The sequence below is a fragment of the Furipterus horrens genome, unplaced genomic scaffold (assembly GCF_987537825.1).
Source record: "Furipterus horrens unplaced genomic scaffold, mFurHor1.1.pri manual_scaffold_1, whole genome shotgun sequence".
NCBI lineage: Eukaryota > Metazoa > Chordata > Mammalia > Chiroptera > Furipteridae > Furipterus > Furipterus horrens.
Window position 1 is genome coordinate 136,580,194 of NW_028327171.1, and position 16,557 is coordinate 136,596,750.

Sequence of the window (16,557 nt, forward strand, 5' to 3'; positions counted from 1 at the left end):
TATTAAATCCCTTTAGGGAAACAAGTATTATACTGAAAAGATCAGGAGATATTTGACTGTTTTGAAAGAAAAGACTTACTACCCCTGCGAGTAGTGCCAAATGCTGTGTATGGGGAAAGCCAAATAACTGTCAGGTAGAATGATAAAGCATTACATTTTTAAGACAAATGTAGGTATAGCACAACCTGAAAAACTTAAGTGCCTCTGACTCACTTAAAGCAATTGTGAATTGACAGAAACTAATGATCGCAATAACCCTTAAAATTAATGAGTGCTACATAGAGTTCATTCTCTGATTCTACATGAACTCTGCGAAACCTCATTCTATAAAATAATGAGAGGCAAGTCCTCACTTATTTACATAATCTTATATTACAGAATTGATGACAGTGATAGTTAGGATACCAGTATGACAGCAAATTGAATTCCTTTGAATCTAATTTATCACACAAGGAAATTCTATTCTGGGTTAATTTGTTTTATATTAGTATAACAATGTTTCATTTTTAACAATAAAACAATGTAATTTTATAATGTACTTTCTAATATACTTTCAGAGTGTCTCTAGCAAAGTCAGGCCAGTTATTCCATTGGGTTTAAAGGGATGTTACAAGGCAAGACTTCCAAAAGTAGAAGATAGCATGTTCAGGAGCATTCACAGGCTGTGAACTCAGACAGATGCAGGACTGGCTCCCAGAGCTGTGTCCTCCTAACCTCATTTAATCTGTGTCAGAAAATGGAGGCAGCTAGAATGCACACCTGGACTTTTGGTATATGCTAATCAACCTGGTCCTGGACTTAGCTAGTGGATTTAACTATTCCCAAAGGATATGTTAAAGGACTGAACTGGTTTCCAGAGGAAATGGTAATGGACCTAGCCCGATGTGTTAACTAAGCTGGTGTGGGAGGGGGGAAAGCAATGAGATGTAAATGACCTACTGAATATGTTGATAAGCAAATTCACCCTTACCAAAAGGTATGGTTGACAAGTATAAAAAAGGTGCCTGCAGAAGTGCAGGTGGGACTCCTACAGGCCCACGAGGAGGACCTAGAGTCCCCATTCCCCAGCCCCCAGTCCCCAGTACCCATTCCCCATTCTCAGTTCCCCATTCTTAGTTCCCCATTCCCTGTTCCCCATTCCCTGTTCCCCGTTCCCCATTCCCTGTTCCCCATTCCCCATTCCCTTGCTCCTGTGGGCCCTTGAGTTGGTCCAGGAGCTGCCTCTGCCCTCCCCTTTTCCCCCTTTTTCCCTCAATAAACCCACTGCCTAATCCCACAGTGGTCTCTGGGTGATTTCTCAGAGCAAGGCTGCCCTGACAGTCTGTTTCTTAACCTATTAAGTAGAAAGGCTAATACCTCACAAGGTTGTAGAATTAAATATTTGTGAATTGACTATATATAACATGATAAGTACTCAACAAATAGTAGTTCTTTTGGGACATTGAGAAAAGATAAACTAGTTAATTTCTAATGCTTGCTTTTCACAAGCAAATGTCATGTATTGTTCTGCTGATATTACATTTATATTTATGTGTTCATTAATGTGTTACAAATACCGATTACTGTTGACAGGTCAAATAAGTCCCAAGGGCTCTGTAAAATTTTCACAAGACAGAAAATAACTACTCATCCTTAAGTTTCTAAGGATACTAAACTCACTATATACTTGATAGGTAATTTATTGCCTAATGAGGTAATCCAGGATTGTAACCTCAAGGGCCCACTGCAATGGGGCTGGATGTGGTTTATACAATCAACCAAATAGCTTGGCAAACTATTAAGGTTACATTTTTCCTTCAAAGCTCAAGTTGTTGTAAGTGTTTTTGGAAGAAAAGTCTTGAGGCTTTATTAGCACAGTGAATCTACTCTCTCTTTTTCTCTGTAAGATACAAGGCAGAAATCTTAAAGAGATGATGCCAGAAATGGATCCTGACCTCCAGAGCACAATCCTCTTCAGAAACCCAAAGACACCGAGGAGGAAATAAAATATTTTCTCATTAGCTCTCTTCCTTTTTTCTTTCATCCAATATTTTTTGAGATATGTACCCAGCACTCTTCTATACACTGAGGATATATATAGTACACAAAATAGATGTGAATTAATATGCTAATGGGGAGTTAGACAGTAAATAAATAATCAGTGTGTTACATGGTGGTAAGTGCTATGGGGAAAAATAAAGTAGGGTCAGGAGGATAGGAAGATCAAGATAGAGTTATTTTTGTTGATATTTTATAAAGTTTGGTGAAAGGCTTCACTGAAAATGCAATATTTGAATAGAGAAAGGGGATAAACCACATGGACACCTGGGGAAGAGCATTCTGAACTTTATTGATAAATAGTATGTTCCTTTGAGGTTCCTCAGGGAGGCCAGAATGGCTGGAAGGAGTAAGGATAGGCTAGTTTGGTAGAAAATGATGTCTAGAGTGAACGAAGAGCCAGACCTTTAAAGGTTTCCTAGGCTATTGTAATGGCAACAGCTTTTCTTCTGAATAAGATGAGAAGCTATAAAGTCTTCTAAGCAGTGGCCTGATATAACCTGATATGTTTTTAAAATATCACTCTGATTTTTATTTTGCAAATAGACTACCTGAGGGATCTAAGTAGAAGCAAGACTGCATAGAAGAAAATTGCAGTAATATGCATGAAATTTAGTAATGACTTGTACTTTAGTGGGAATAGAGGATTTGGTGAAAAGTAGTAACAGTCCATATATTTTAAAGGGAATCAAAAGAATAACCTTTTGGTTTGGTTTTGGAGTATAAGATAAAGGGAAAAATAAGTTTGACATTTAGTTACTAGTAGGATGGATTTCACAAAAAGTGGGTAAAAGATTTTTATTGGGGTAAAAACAAAATTTCAAATGTATGATATTTATTAGACATCTAAGTGAAGATATGAATAGAATAGCACATTTAATTTATCCTGTAAAGGTTATACATCCATTAAAAAAAAGTAACTATGGCAAGTATCTAAAAGAAACATGGTTAATATTAAATATAGTATAAAATTTCAATAAAATATTAAAGTACTTTAATAAGAATATAATACCCAAAGCATCTCTCACTAAGGACTATAACCCATTCAATACATAAAGATATAGGACCAAATTTAAAAATTTTTAAATGCTTCCCAGCTTGCCTTCAGGTGCCTTTTACCTTAACCATATAATCTGCCTTCTTGCATAAGAGAAGAAAACTAATATTGAGACCCTACTGTGTAGATAACAGCTTGCAAACCTGACTACATTTGTCATAAAAACCCTAAAAATGAGTTACAATTTCTGTTTGAAAAATAAAAACCTTGAACTAATCAAGAAGAGGCTTACCCAAGATACCAATATAACAAATAGAACTAATATTCATATCCAAAGGTTGTTATAATTTTTTCACTATGCCACTAAAATTTTCCCATTTGACTGACCACAGAGTGATGAAATTAGCCATGCAGAATTACAATAAACCAATCACTCATACAAAATTGAAAAGGAGTGACAATATTGAGCAAGACTTTTAAATGATTCTTATATTTCCTTATTCCTTTCAAATCAGACTTGCTCAAAGACAAGGCTTTGTCTATTGTAGGACTTTGTGTTGTTATGGAACCAATTTCAGACAGGGTTCATTCTACTATTTAGAGACAATTTAATTTGTATATGCAAGATTTGCTCCACAGAGAATCTCTCCCACCTCTCACCTTTTCCCATAGGACTCACTGGCTCTAGCACCTCCATGCAGTGCTTCTCCAGCCACGACTCAAAGATTTTAAATGACTGTATTAACTTTAAGAGGAACTTGAGTATCTATAAAAACAGCATGTTTTCCCACAACGCATCTGTTCTTTCTTGGAGTTTTATATCATCAGTTTGCCAGAGGTTTCACCTGCTACTTTAGGGGAGCTTGGTGTGCTCTTATCCACAGATTATCCTCACTGAGTATAGTGAGTTTAATATGTCAGACATACTGATATGTTTATAATTGTATGATCTTTGCCAGTTTCTAGACTCCTCTGATCCTGAAGGTCTTAATCTGTTGAAAGGAAACAGTAGTTTTTTGGGGGATTTTTTTGCAAGGTTTTTGTACTTATTTACTTTGCAAAAGCCATTCCTTCCATTTGGGCTGTAACAGTGTACTTTCCTGGTATTTTGTTTTAGTTACAGTCCAAATTAGTGACACATTTATTTCTATTTACATTTGTACCCAAATCTGTGTGTTATATTTTTTTCTATATTCCATTTCCTCTGTTTGGGACTCTTAATGACTTGGGGTATTAAAAATGAAAAAAAGGGGTTAAATGATTTTTGGTAAATTATATATATTTGCATCAGATTTTGAGAAATTACTCCACCTTGCCTTAAAATGTGCTGTTCTAGTTAAATGTGTTGGTAGAGCCTTGGTTAAATTTGACAGCTGTGTTACAACCTTAATATGCACCACTTAAGATAAGTAATAGCCGAGATCATATTAATTCTAAAGCACAGATGTGTGTATTGGGTCAGGTTTGGTTTGCTGTGAGTCAAACTCTTAAAATCTAATATAGGTCAGTTAGGCTTTCTGCATCTTTCAACACTGCTACCTGAAGCATGTCGCCTCAAAGGTCATGGCAGCAGAGAAGAGTGATGTAGAGGGCTCTTAACTATACTTGCTAAGAGTGACACATTAGTTCTGCTCACATTTCATTGGCCAGAAGTATAAACATGGCTCTAATCTAATTGGAAAGAAGTTCAGTGAGTACTAAATTTCTATTTCTTTTCAATAATAGAGTAGCAGTTCCTCTATTTGCCTTTCAGATTCCACTGCTTCAAGGAAGCCAAATCCCAGACTAGGAGTTCTATATCTTATGGAATTTTACAGCAAACAATAAAATCCTCACAAAGAAACTCATAACTGAAACACAACATTGACAAGACATTAACCTTTTAGAACTAGAGGAGAACACAAATATAAGTGAACTTATATTAAATGACAAGAAACATAATAGCTTTCTTCCTAATAAATATGCAAAAAAGTATCAATTGTTTTTATAATTGTATATATCAGATTTGTTTTCTTTGAATAAGTAATAACTTTCAATAATTCATTAACCTCCATTAACTCTGAGCTTTAACTGAGTAACAGTATTTCTAAGGATAACGGTTCTAGGTTCTAGAGAAATATCTTGCTGGCAAGCTTTCTACAGGCACTCATCATTTTAAAAAGTAGACTCCTTAAAGTCACAGGAATAGATTTCTAAACTCTCAAAGACTGTGGGGTGTCAACTTTGAATCTAGACACCAAACTGGGCTTTTCTTTGCTGGTTTGGCAAGTTTAAAATAAAGACAACTCATAAATTTTCTCTAAACATTTAGAATCTTCTAAAAGAAAACAGATTTGACAAAAATTGCCACAAAATAACTGATCAATATTTGAAAGGTAAAGAGAAGATAGAAAACTGGCAAATGTTTGTTTGGTCTCTTTGATGCCAGTCCCTAATTTGAATTTTTAATGTAGAGTTAATTCACTATGGTTTTTGCCATTGTCTCAAGAGACAAAGCAATTTCTACATAATTCCAGGAAACAGCCCAGACAATATACATGTTGATGATAGTATCTTCATATAATATGAATAAGCAAATATTTGTGTATCTATCTTTTAAGGCCAAAAACATTATGAGTAAGATTGTTTTGTGTGTTTTTACTAATGATAAAATTTTTCATATTATTTTAAATTGTCAGTTAGATTTATTTTAGTTATAAAAAGTGTATGTTTACATTTACTCTAGAATATTTGAAAAATAAAGAAAAGCAGGAAAAAATAAATTGGGTTTATTTTTTATCTTATTACTAAGACTATATAAATTATGTCAAAATTTAAATCGTAACATAAATGTCTGATATGATACATGGTTCTCAAAGCATAAATTTTAATGGCTATATGATACACACAAACACATACCTATACAATGGCATTTAACAGTCCCTATTTTGGATGTTTGAGCTTTATCTAAACATTTTAATCTTGTAATAAACACTACCCTGAGCACCTAAATACATTCCTATATTCATATACTCTGTTTGCTTCTTGAGCTAGATTCTGCCCTAAGGTTACATTTCTGACTCTTAGTAAGTGTTGCCAAGTGGCAGTGAGTGGTGTTCTATAAAATAATAAAAATTATATTTTTATTATTTTAAATTAACCAAATGTACACATTGCCCACAGAATTGTATTGGCACTGAGAAATGAATGCTTTCATGTATAACAGGGAGCTCTGTGGAAAAAGGAGCATCTCACTGATTATAGAGATGTAAGCGGTTTCAGCAGCAGCAGGCATTGCAGAGACAGCATGAAACAAGAGGAGCAGGGTGTGTATGAAGTGAAGAGAGGCAAATGCCTTTAGGGCAAACATACATTCTTTCTACAAGAAAACTGTGAATTACTTTGATGGTAAGGTGAGAAAAGAAACTCTGGGTTTTAGAATATGGGGATCAATCAGCATTTTAAGGATCAAGATAACCAATGACTGGTTTGAAGAATAAAAGTATATATTGCAGAAGTGTTTAGATTTATAATATGATTGAAGCATGGAGTTTAAGAGGCTTTTTTTTTTAATTTTATTTTGTCTTGTTTTTAGGATTGATTAATGAGACCACTCAATCAATAATGGTTGAGGAAAGAGCAGAGCATTGGGAAACATAAAATATTACACCAGGACTATAAATATGTTCAACTATTCATTCCAATCTCATGTCTTGTCAATTTTTTAGTGAGGCACTGTGTTAGACAATACATATGCACAGATTAAAGAGAGGCAGTGCCATGTTGAGGGGAATAAGAATAAAAGGGGGAGGATAACTAATTATTTACAAAGTTTGAATTATAATACTGAGATATTACAATGAAACAATACAGCATAATAATAAAGATCTCAGTTGGGGCAAGTCAGAGGAAGTGAAAAACTTGGAAGGGAACATCAATATTCGATATAGGTGACATTACAGGGGTCACCTGAAAAGTTCATAGGAGTCTGTGAAGGGTGAAGTTGTCCAGCAGGCAGTCCAAGCAGCGACAAAAGCACATGCAGAGTCGTGGAGGCAACAGAAGGTTAAGGTGCACCCAGGGATACTATTGGTCCAGTAGGGATGTGGTTCAGGATTAACATAAAGCCTGAGGAAAGACATGCCAGATTTAGTTTTGAAAAATCTTATAAGGAGTTTGTGTTTGATCAAGTTGTGTCAGAAATTCAATGACAATTTTAAGCAGGAAATTAATGAGACACATTGTGGTCTTGTCCTCTCATGTATCACAAAGGCACAACTTCATATCATGTGATCACAGGTAAGCTCTTACACTGGAATTAGTTTGTAAAGACAATCCCCTTGATTTTGTGCCTTACTGTATTTATTTTCTGGATTTAGAGAGGAATATTTTAAGTGACAAAATGGATGTATAGCCTTATAAATAGCTTGGTTTATAAGTTATGTCCCAAATGTGTAACAAAAATCTCTGCAGTTATAAAAAGAATCATGTGTGTATACACATATATGACACATTGTGCAACTTATTTTTTTCATATCAGATCTAACATATCTTGAAATAGCAGCATATGTATTTAAGAGAGTTGTGCAGAGGCAGGAAATTATGGTTGAGTGTCAAGAGAAAAAGTAAACAATACAAATAATCAATGACCACTATTTTCTTAGTCTCTTCACAGCTAAAGACTGAGCCCACCAGAGTTACCAAACTGGTTCATTCCTGCCCCGAGAGAGATTCTTCTAATGGATAAATCTTTCTTGATGTTTTACCTTCACCATAACTGAAGCTTTTCCTGGACTTTGTTGCAATCTGAGACTCTTCTTGCCTGATTATATTAGTTTCCTTGGGTTGTTGTGACAGAATGCCGTAGACTGGGTGACTGAAGCAACAGGAATTTATTCCTCACAATTCTGGAGGCTAGAAAGTTGAAGATCAAGGTGTCAGACATTTTGGTGCCCTGGTGAGGTCCCTCTTCCAGGCTTGCAAATGAATAATTTCTTATTGTATCTTCTCATAACGCACAGAGGAAGCTCTGGTCCCTCTTCCACTTCTTAATGAGCATCCTCAAGACCTCATCTAAACCTAATTACCTCATAAATATCCCATCTCAACATATCATCCCATATGAATTTGGGGAGGTCACAATTCAGTTTACAGCACTGATCCTTTCTTCCTTTCTTCCTTCTCAGGAGTCAGACCTTCGTTTATCCTATTTATTGCTGTTTCTTGACAAGTGTCTCTCTCAACAAACATCTTGCACATCTCATTCTATCCTGGTATTTGTTTCCCAGAGATCCCAAATGATACAGATAGTATAGTAAGTGTTAAAATTATCACTATGCTTATTCAGAGCCCAGTATAAAAAAGTCAAGAATGTCGAGATCATTTTAAAGCTATTTAAGAAAATGTACAATAATGAACAAACTTGCTACTAAAAAAGAGACATTTTAAGCTGTTCTAAGTCCTATTTGTAGCACTTTGGTATTTGTTATTCTCAAACCATTGTTTTCCTTTATGACTCAGAAGTCTGAAATTTCCTGGAGAAGACTTGAGGACCAGACCTTTTAATGAGCCATTGAAGGAGCGCAATGTAGTGAGCAGTCTACTCATATCATATTTGGCAGAATACAATTTCCACTACAATATAATCGAATAACTCTAACCTGCCTGACTAAAATTCCCGTGGAGCTTACAATGTTAATTTTCTTCCACCATCTGTTGATAGCGATACACCATCAGTCACTTAGGCTACCAGCCTCTAATCCTGTGGTTCTGCCTCACAGAACTGCACAGAAGCACTTCCAAAGATCTAGCCTTGGTCTCAGGAGAGGACACAGAAACAGGATGCAAACACAACAATCAATTATAATTAGAGTACTAAACACTTGCTCTGGAGTTCTTAATCCATTAGTCTTTCCCAATCACACTTTAGGAATTGTGGATATGTAAACAGTAGTCAATTTTGTGATTAACACATGGGTTCAAATTGACAACTCAGACACAAATCAGAAATATACATTAAGCTTTTATTTATTTAAAAATATGTTTTATTGATTATGCTGTTAGAGTTGTCCCAATTTCTTTTCCCTTTGTTTCCCTCCACCCAGTGACCCCCCCTCCCTCCACTTGTCACCCCCCTTAGTCCATGCCCTTTGGTTGTGCATATAGTTCTTTTCAACATCTTCCTGTCTACTCCACTCCCTCCTACTATGCTTCTTAATTCCTGCACCATCTCCCTCACTTTCCCCCTTCCCCCTCCCCGCTGACCTCCCCCAATATGTTCCCCATACCAATAATTCTTTTTCCACTCTCATTGCCTATTTAGTTTGCCTTTGTTTTGATTCCCTAGCTTTTGTTGTTGGTTGTTGTGATACAGTTTTCATTTTAATGTTCATAGTATGTTTTGATCCTCTTTTTCCTAAACAAGTCCCTTTAACGTCTCATATAACAGTGGTTTGAACCTAATGAACTTCTTCAGTTTTACTTTGTCCTGGAAGCACTTTCTCTTCCTTCTATTCTGAATGACAGCTTCACTGGATAGAGTAATCATGACTGTAAGTTTTTGCCTTTCATTCCTTTGAATGTTTCTTGCCAGTTCCTTTTTGCCTGCGGAGTTTCTTTTGAGAAATCAGCTGAATGTCCTATTGGAACCCCTTTGTATGTAATTCTCTTCTTCTTTCTTGTTGCTTTTAAGGTTCCCTCTTTATCCTTAATTTTTGACATTTTGATTCTAATGTGTCTTGGTATGGTTCTCCCTGAGTCCAGTTGTTTTGGAACTCTCTGTGCTTCCTGGACTTATAAGTCTATTTCCTTCCCCAAGTTTGGAAAGTTCTGCTTCATTATTTTTTCACATAATTTTTCAATTTCTAGTTCTTCTTCTTCACCTTCTGGCAACCCTATGATTTGGATGTTGGCCTGCTTATAGCTGTCTCAGACGTTTCTGAGCCTCTCTTCATTTTCTTTATTTTTCATTTCCTCTTTCTGCACTGGTTGACTGTTTGTTCCTTCCGTATGTTCCAATTTGTTGATTTGATCCCTGGTTTTTCTTCCCTCACCACTTGTTTTGTATGTGTTTTTATTCATTTCAGCAGGACTAGCCTTCATTCCTTCCCCGTCTTATTTAAGATCCACTATTAGTTCTGTAAGCTGTCTTATAACTATAGCTCTGAACTGAGCCTCAGATAGATTTCCTATCTGCTGGTCCGATAAATCATATATTTGCTGTCTGGTCAGCTGTGTGATTGGGATCTCTATCATGATCTCTGCCATCCTGACACCTGTTTACTTTTGCTTCTTGGGCAGGGCTGTCACACCTCCTGTGCTATAGGGGGCAGAGCCCCATACACCCGTCACTACTGGACCACCCTTCTCACCACACTGTGGTGCTTTGTGTGGGGGTGGGGTCCAAGATGAATTCCTGCCATTTGCTCTCTGCTGAGAGATCAGCAGCCTCCTCCTCAGTCCCCACGCCCTCTGGGCCTCACAGTCAGAGGCAATGGGGGTCTGCCTTCCCCGGCATTGGAATCGTGAGATGATGGGTTTGGTCTGCAGCCAGGGGTGCTCCCTAGGGTCTTCTCACCTCCCCTTAAATACGGGTGTCTGTGCTTACCACAGTCCCGCTGCCCGTCGCCGCAGCTGCCACCCCAGCACAGCTTGATCTCTCAGCCCTGGCTTCATCCTTCCTACCCGTCTGGATGAGCACCACTTATTTATAATTTCATACGTTGGACTTCCGCGTAGCTTTATTTTCTAGAACTTCTGGTTATTTCTGGTTTTGTGGTAGTTGTATTCCTTCTTAGTTGTGGAGGGAGATGGAGCATGTCTGTCTATGCCTCCATCTTGGCTGGAAGTCTAAACCTTTTTTTTTTTTTAATGGCAAAATATTAGTTACCCAGAGGCCCACACAAACTGGAACATTTGAATTTCAAAGACAGATTGCCCAGGTCCTTCCTTCCTGAGTCACACACATATGCTTCAGACTCCGAAAAGATGAGATCTCTAAGCAAGATCCATAGAGTTCCTCACACAGCAGGAAACATTTAAGAAGAGTTGTAGAAGTTACACAATATTCTCTTTGGAGCCATGCTTCACCTCATAGTTCCTGTGTCCTATTTACTAAGTTTCTTCCTCCTAGCAAACAGCATTAGACTTGTTCAACTGCCTTTTATTTTTGCCCCCTGGGGTGGGAGGGTTCTCACCCACCACCTCTTTAAATGGAATAAATAGACCAAGATTAACTGACTTAACTACAAGTTCCTAGTGAGCAAAAGATGTAAGAATGGGGAAAAAGAAAAAATAATTCCAGAGGAACAGCTGATAGGGAATGGGGACTAGATCCTGAGGAGCTATAAATGAAAGAAGACAGTTTGTTGGCAATCAGAGGAAGAGTGGTTTATTTAGGACACCTGGACTTTACAGTGAGGCTCTGGTCCTCACTCCATTTTCAAAAAACTTTTCTTATGCTATTTAACCTTTCTAGGCTTGTGCTTTCTCAACAGTGAAATGGTGATTATATTTTCCACAGAAACACTATGAGGATCTATATGTGGCAAATTATGTGAGGGTGCCTGATACCTGGCAGGAATAGATTAAATGTTATATGTTTTCTTATTATACTTTTAAAAATGGAAGATACTATTTTTATAATTTTTCCTTTGAGGATACATAACATAAACATCTCAGTTATCTGCCACCTATTCTTATATGCTTTATCTGTTCTCAAAATAGATTTTACATTTCTTTGGGGAAAATCTAATTGACCTTACTAACTACAGAAGTTTGAAGAGCAATGAGGTCAGATGTCAACTCTATTGCAGACAATTTCTCTAAAATTAAGTTAGGTTTACATGATGCCTTTAACTAATGCTACCTCTCTGAAAACTAAGACATCATCAAGCAAACCATAATATGTATATTGGGAGTTAGGGGAAAAGCCAAATAATTGATCAGCTTTATCCCAGCTCTTTCTCCTTTTGTACAGATAATAGTGATATTTGTGACTTGGTAAATACATGCTAGAACTATATTTAAGAAGGCTCCCTTCTCAGGATATGCAGCTTTTCTGCTAAAGAATGTGGTCTGACTCTTCTTGAATAATATGAAAAGGAATCTCACTTGCTATTACTGAATGACAGAAGTCAGAAACTAATGTTACTGGGGGCATTGTGGCAAGATCTCCAACTTGATGATTGTTCTCATGCCTTAGAGAATGTTAAAAGGCTGTGAATGATGCTGGTATCAAATTGTCGCTGTTTTCTAGAGACATGTTTACTAAGTCAGGTCACCTTAAAAGGCAAATAGTCTCTCGAGGTATGTGCTTTTTTATGTGCATACATATTTATTTTGCATCTTATAACACTGCTCATCTAATTAAATTGTGTGCCAGATGTTAAGGATATCCTGACTGACGAAGATAGGAAAACTAACAGTGTACACTACATTCCTCTCACCTAGGGTCCCCAAGATTTCCAGCACAGATGTGCACATCATTGGGATTCACTTTGTGTCTACAAAAAGTTTGTCTTTGAACTAGTACTGCCACTAGCAATTTCACATTAATTTCAAGCTATTATGGACTTGAAATTATTTGTCTTAATAGATATTAGATATTTTTAAAAAATTAAAATGCTTTCATGGCAGGAACCTCACTAGATGAAAATCTTATACTTCCTTTTTTTTCTTTTTTTGCCAGAATCCTTGAATACTCTACTGACTTCAAATAATTGGTCTCTCATTAAGTAATGCTCTTCTGATGAGTGTAGCATCATACTGTTGATTAACTGAGGTAACTGAATGCCATGATGAGGAAGTCATGTCCTTCAGATGAAATGAGAGTAGGGTATGTTAACAGCTAGAGCCTGTGGTTGGAGCCCCATGCATTTTTTAAAATTGTCTTTATTTTTAGAGCACATTTATGTTTATAGAAAATTGAAGAGGTCCTGTATTTCCCCTCTCTGCCCTCTCATGGTCTCTCATTATTATCTTGCATTAATGTAGCAGATTTGTTACAATCGATGAATCAATATTAATACATTCTTATTAACTAAAGTCCATAAAGTCCGTTAGCGTTCACTCTTCATCTTGAATATTCTATGGGTTTTCACGATGCATAATGTCACATATTGATCACAAAATGTCACACAGAGCAGTTTCACTGCCCTAAGCACCCTCAGTGCTGCGCTTATTCATCCTGCCCCACTTACCCAAACCTGTGACAAACACTGATCTCTTTACTGTCTCTATATTTTTGCCTTTTCTAAAATTTTATGAAGTTGGAATCATGTAGCATGTCATATTTTTATTGGCTTATTTCACTGAGCAATTCTACATTCAAGTTTTCTCCATGTCCTTTCATGGCTTAACAGATCATTTTTTATTGCTGAATGATATTCTGTATATGAATGTATCACTTTTTTTTTAATTTGTCTTTTGAATAACATCTTGGTTGATTACAATTTTTAGAAACTATGACTAAACATGTGTGTTTGCATGGCCAGAATTTAGACTCATTTAGGTAAATATCTAGGAAAAAGATAGATGAATCATGTTGTTAATAAGAAACTGCCAAACTGTTATTCAAAGTGGCTATTCTATTGGGTATTCTGAACAATGAGGAATGATAATTTCTGCTACTCTACAGATTTACCATTTCCAAATGTGTGTAGTAGTATCTCTGTGTTGTTTAATTTGCAATTGCCTAAAAACATATGATGCTGTGAACAATTAACATACTTATTTGCTATCTGCATATCTGTATATATTCTTTGGCTACATGTCCAGATCATATGCTCCTTTTTTTTAAGTATATTTTATTGATTATGTTGTTACAGTAGTTCCAGTTTCTTTTCCCTTTGCTCCCCTCTTCCCAATACCCCTACTTCCCTCCAGCAATTCCACCACCTCTTACTTAGTCCATGTCTATGGGTCATGCATATATGTTTTTTGGCTTTACCCTTTCCTATATTATTCTTTACATCCTCTTATCTATTTTGTACCAATCAATTATGCTTCTTGATCCCTGCACCATTACCCCATTTTTCCCACTTCCCCCTCCCAGCTTATATCCCTGAAAATGATCCCCGCACCTATGATTCTGTTCCTGTTCTGGTTGTTTTCTTAGTTGGATTTTGTTTTCATTTTTTAGATTCAGTTGTTGATAGTTGTGAGTTTGTTGTCATTTTAATGTTCATAGTGTTGATCTTCTTTTTCTTAAATAAGTCCCTTTGACATTTCATATAATAATGACTTGGTGATGATGAACTCTTTTAGCTTTACCTTGTCTGGGAAGCACTTTATCTGCCCTTCCATTCTAAATGACAGTTTTTCTGGATAGAGTAATCTTGGTTGTAGGTCCATGCTTTTCATCACAGTGAATACTTCTTGCCAGTCCTTTCTTGCCTGCAAAGTTTTTTTTTTTTTTTTTTTTTTGAGAAATCAGCTGATAGTCTTATAGGCACCCCTTTGTAGGTAACTCTCTGCTTTTCTCTTGCTGCTTTTAAGATTCTCTCGTTATCTTGAACCTTTGAAATTTTAATTATGATGTGTATTGGTGCGGTCCTTGTTGAGTGTAGCTTGTTTGGGACTCTCTATGCTTCCTGGACTTGTATGTCTCTTTCCTTCACCAAATTTGGGAAGTTTTCTTTCATTATTTTTTCAAAGAAGCTTTCAACTTCTTGCCCTTCCTCTTCTCCTTCTGGAACTCCTATGATTCAGATGTTGGCATTTTAAAAATTTTTTCAGAGGTTCCTAAGCCTCTCATTTTTTTTCAATTTCTGTTTCCTCATTTTGTACTGGTTGACTGTTTTTTTCTCCCTTATGTTCCAAATAATTGATTTGAACTCTGACTTCCTTCTCTTCACCACTGGTTTTGTGTGAATTTTTCTTTGTTTCATTTAGCATAGCCTTCATTTCTTCCCTTACATGCTTGCTGTACTTCAGCATATCTGTCAAGCCTGTGAGCATCTTTATCACCAGTATTTTAAACTCTGCACCTGTTAGGTTGGCTATCACCTCATCTGTTAGGTTGGCTATCTCCTTGTCACTTAGTTCTTCCACTGGAACCTTGATCCATTCCCTCTTTTGGGCCACACTTCTCTGTCTCCTCATCTTGACAGACTCCTGTGTTTGTTTGCCTTTGTGTCTTAGGTAGAGCTCTCACTCCTGTTATATTGTAGGAGGCGAAGACTTAGGGATTCATCCATACAGGGTGGCTCATTTCACCACATTGTGGTGCTGTGTGTGGGGGAGGTGTCTGAGAGGGAACAATGACACTTGTTCAGCACTTGTCCCTTTTCCAGGCACTTATCCCTCTTCTGTATGGGACTGGTGCCTCTCTAGCTGTTGCCCTGGCCATTTTTCCCAGAGTGGTTGGGTCTGTGGATGTTCTAGGACCATAGGGGCCCTTTAAGTAAACAAACTCTGCTGAGAGACCTTTAGTTTCTGCCTCTGCCCCAACCCTCACTGGTCTGCACAGTAAGAGGCAATGATGCTTTATTGTCCCTGGAACTGGAACTGTGAACTGTGCGGTTGGCTCTGCTGCTGAGAGTGCTCCCCAGGTGTCCCTCTTGACTTTTTTATATGTTTGACTGCACTTTCTGCCACCTTGCCTCTGCTGCCACTGCTGCTGCCACCACACTGTGTCCTCTCTGTCCCAGCTCTGCCTCTCCTACTGTCTGGATGAGTATTTCTTCTTTATATCTTTGTTTGTTTTACTTTCATGTAGCCCAGTTTTCTGGAACTTCTGATTGTCTTTAGTTTTGAGGTAGCTGTATTCTTTCTTAGTTGTGGAGGGAGATGCAGCGTGTCTGTCTAGGCCTCCATCTTGGTCAGAAGTCTCCAGATCATATGCTCTTTTAATTCGAGTATTTCATTTTTCATTGTTTAATTTTAAGGTTTATCTGTGTGTTTTGGATATAAGTTCTTTATTGATATATGTTTTGCAAATATTTTCTCCTTGTTTTTAGCTCATCTTTTCATTATCTGAATCATGCCTTTTACAGAGAAGTTTTATTTTTAATGAAGTGCAATTTATTAATTACTTCATGCTTTATTTTATGTGTTGTATCTAAGAAGTCACAGTCAAACCTAAAGTTACCTAAAATTATTCATGTAATTTTCTAAAAGTGTTAAAGCTTTGTGTTTTACATTTAGGTCTATGATCTATTTTTAGTTAGTTTTTGTGAAGGATGTAAGTTCTACATCTAGATTCATTTGTGTGTGTGTGTGTGCAGATGTCCAGTTGTTCCAGCACTATTTAAAAAAAAAAGAGACTATTCTTTTTCTATTAAAGTGTCTTAGCTTCTTTGACAAAGATCAGTTTACTATATTTGTGTGGGTCTATCTTTGGGCTTTCTGTTCTGTTTCATTAATTTATTTGTCTATCCTTTTGCCAATCTCACATTATCTTCATTATTTTAAGAATAGCTTGAGTAGCTTTACAGTAAACATTAAAGTCAGGTTATTTCATGTTATGTTGGCAGTTTAGATCTTTTGTGTTTTTCACATGAAGTTGAGTAGTAGTTAATATTCACAATAGAATTTGGTGGTAT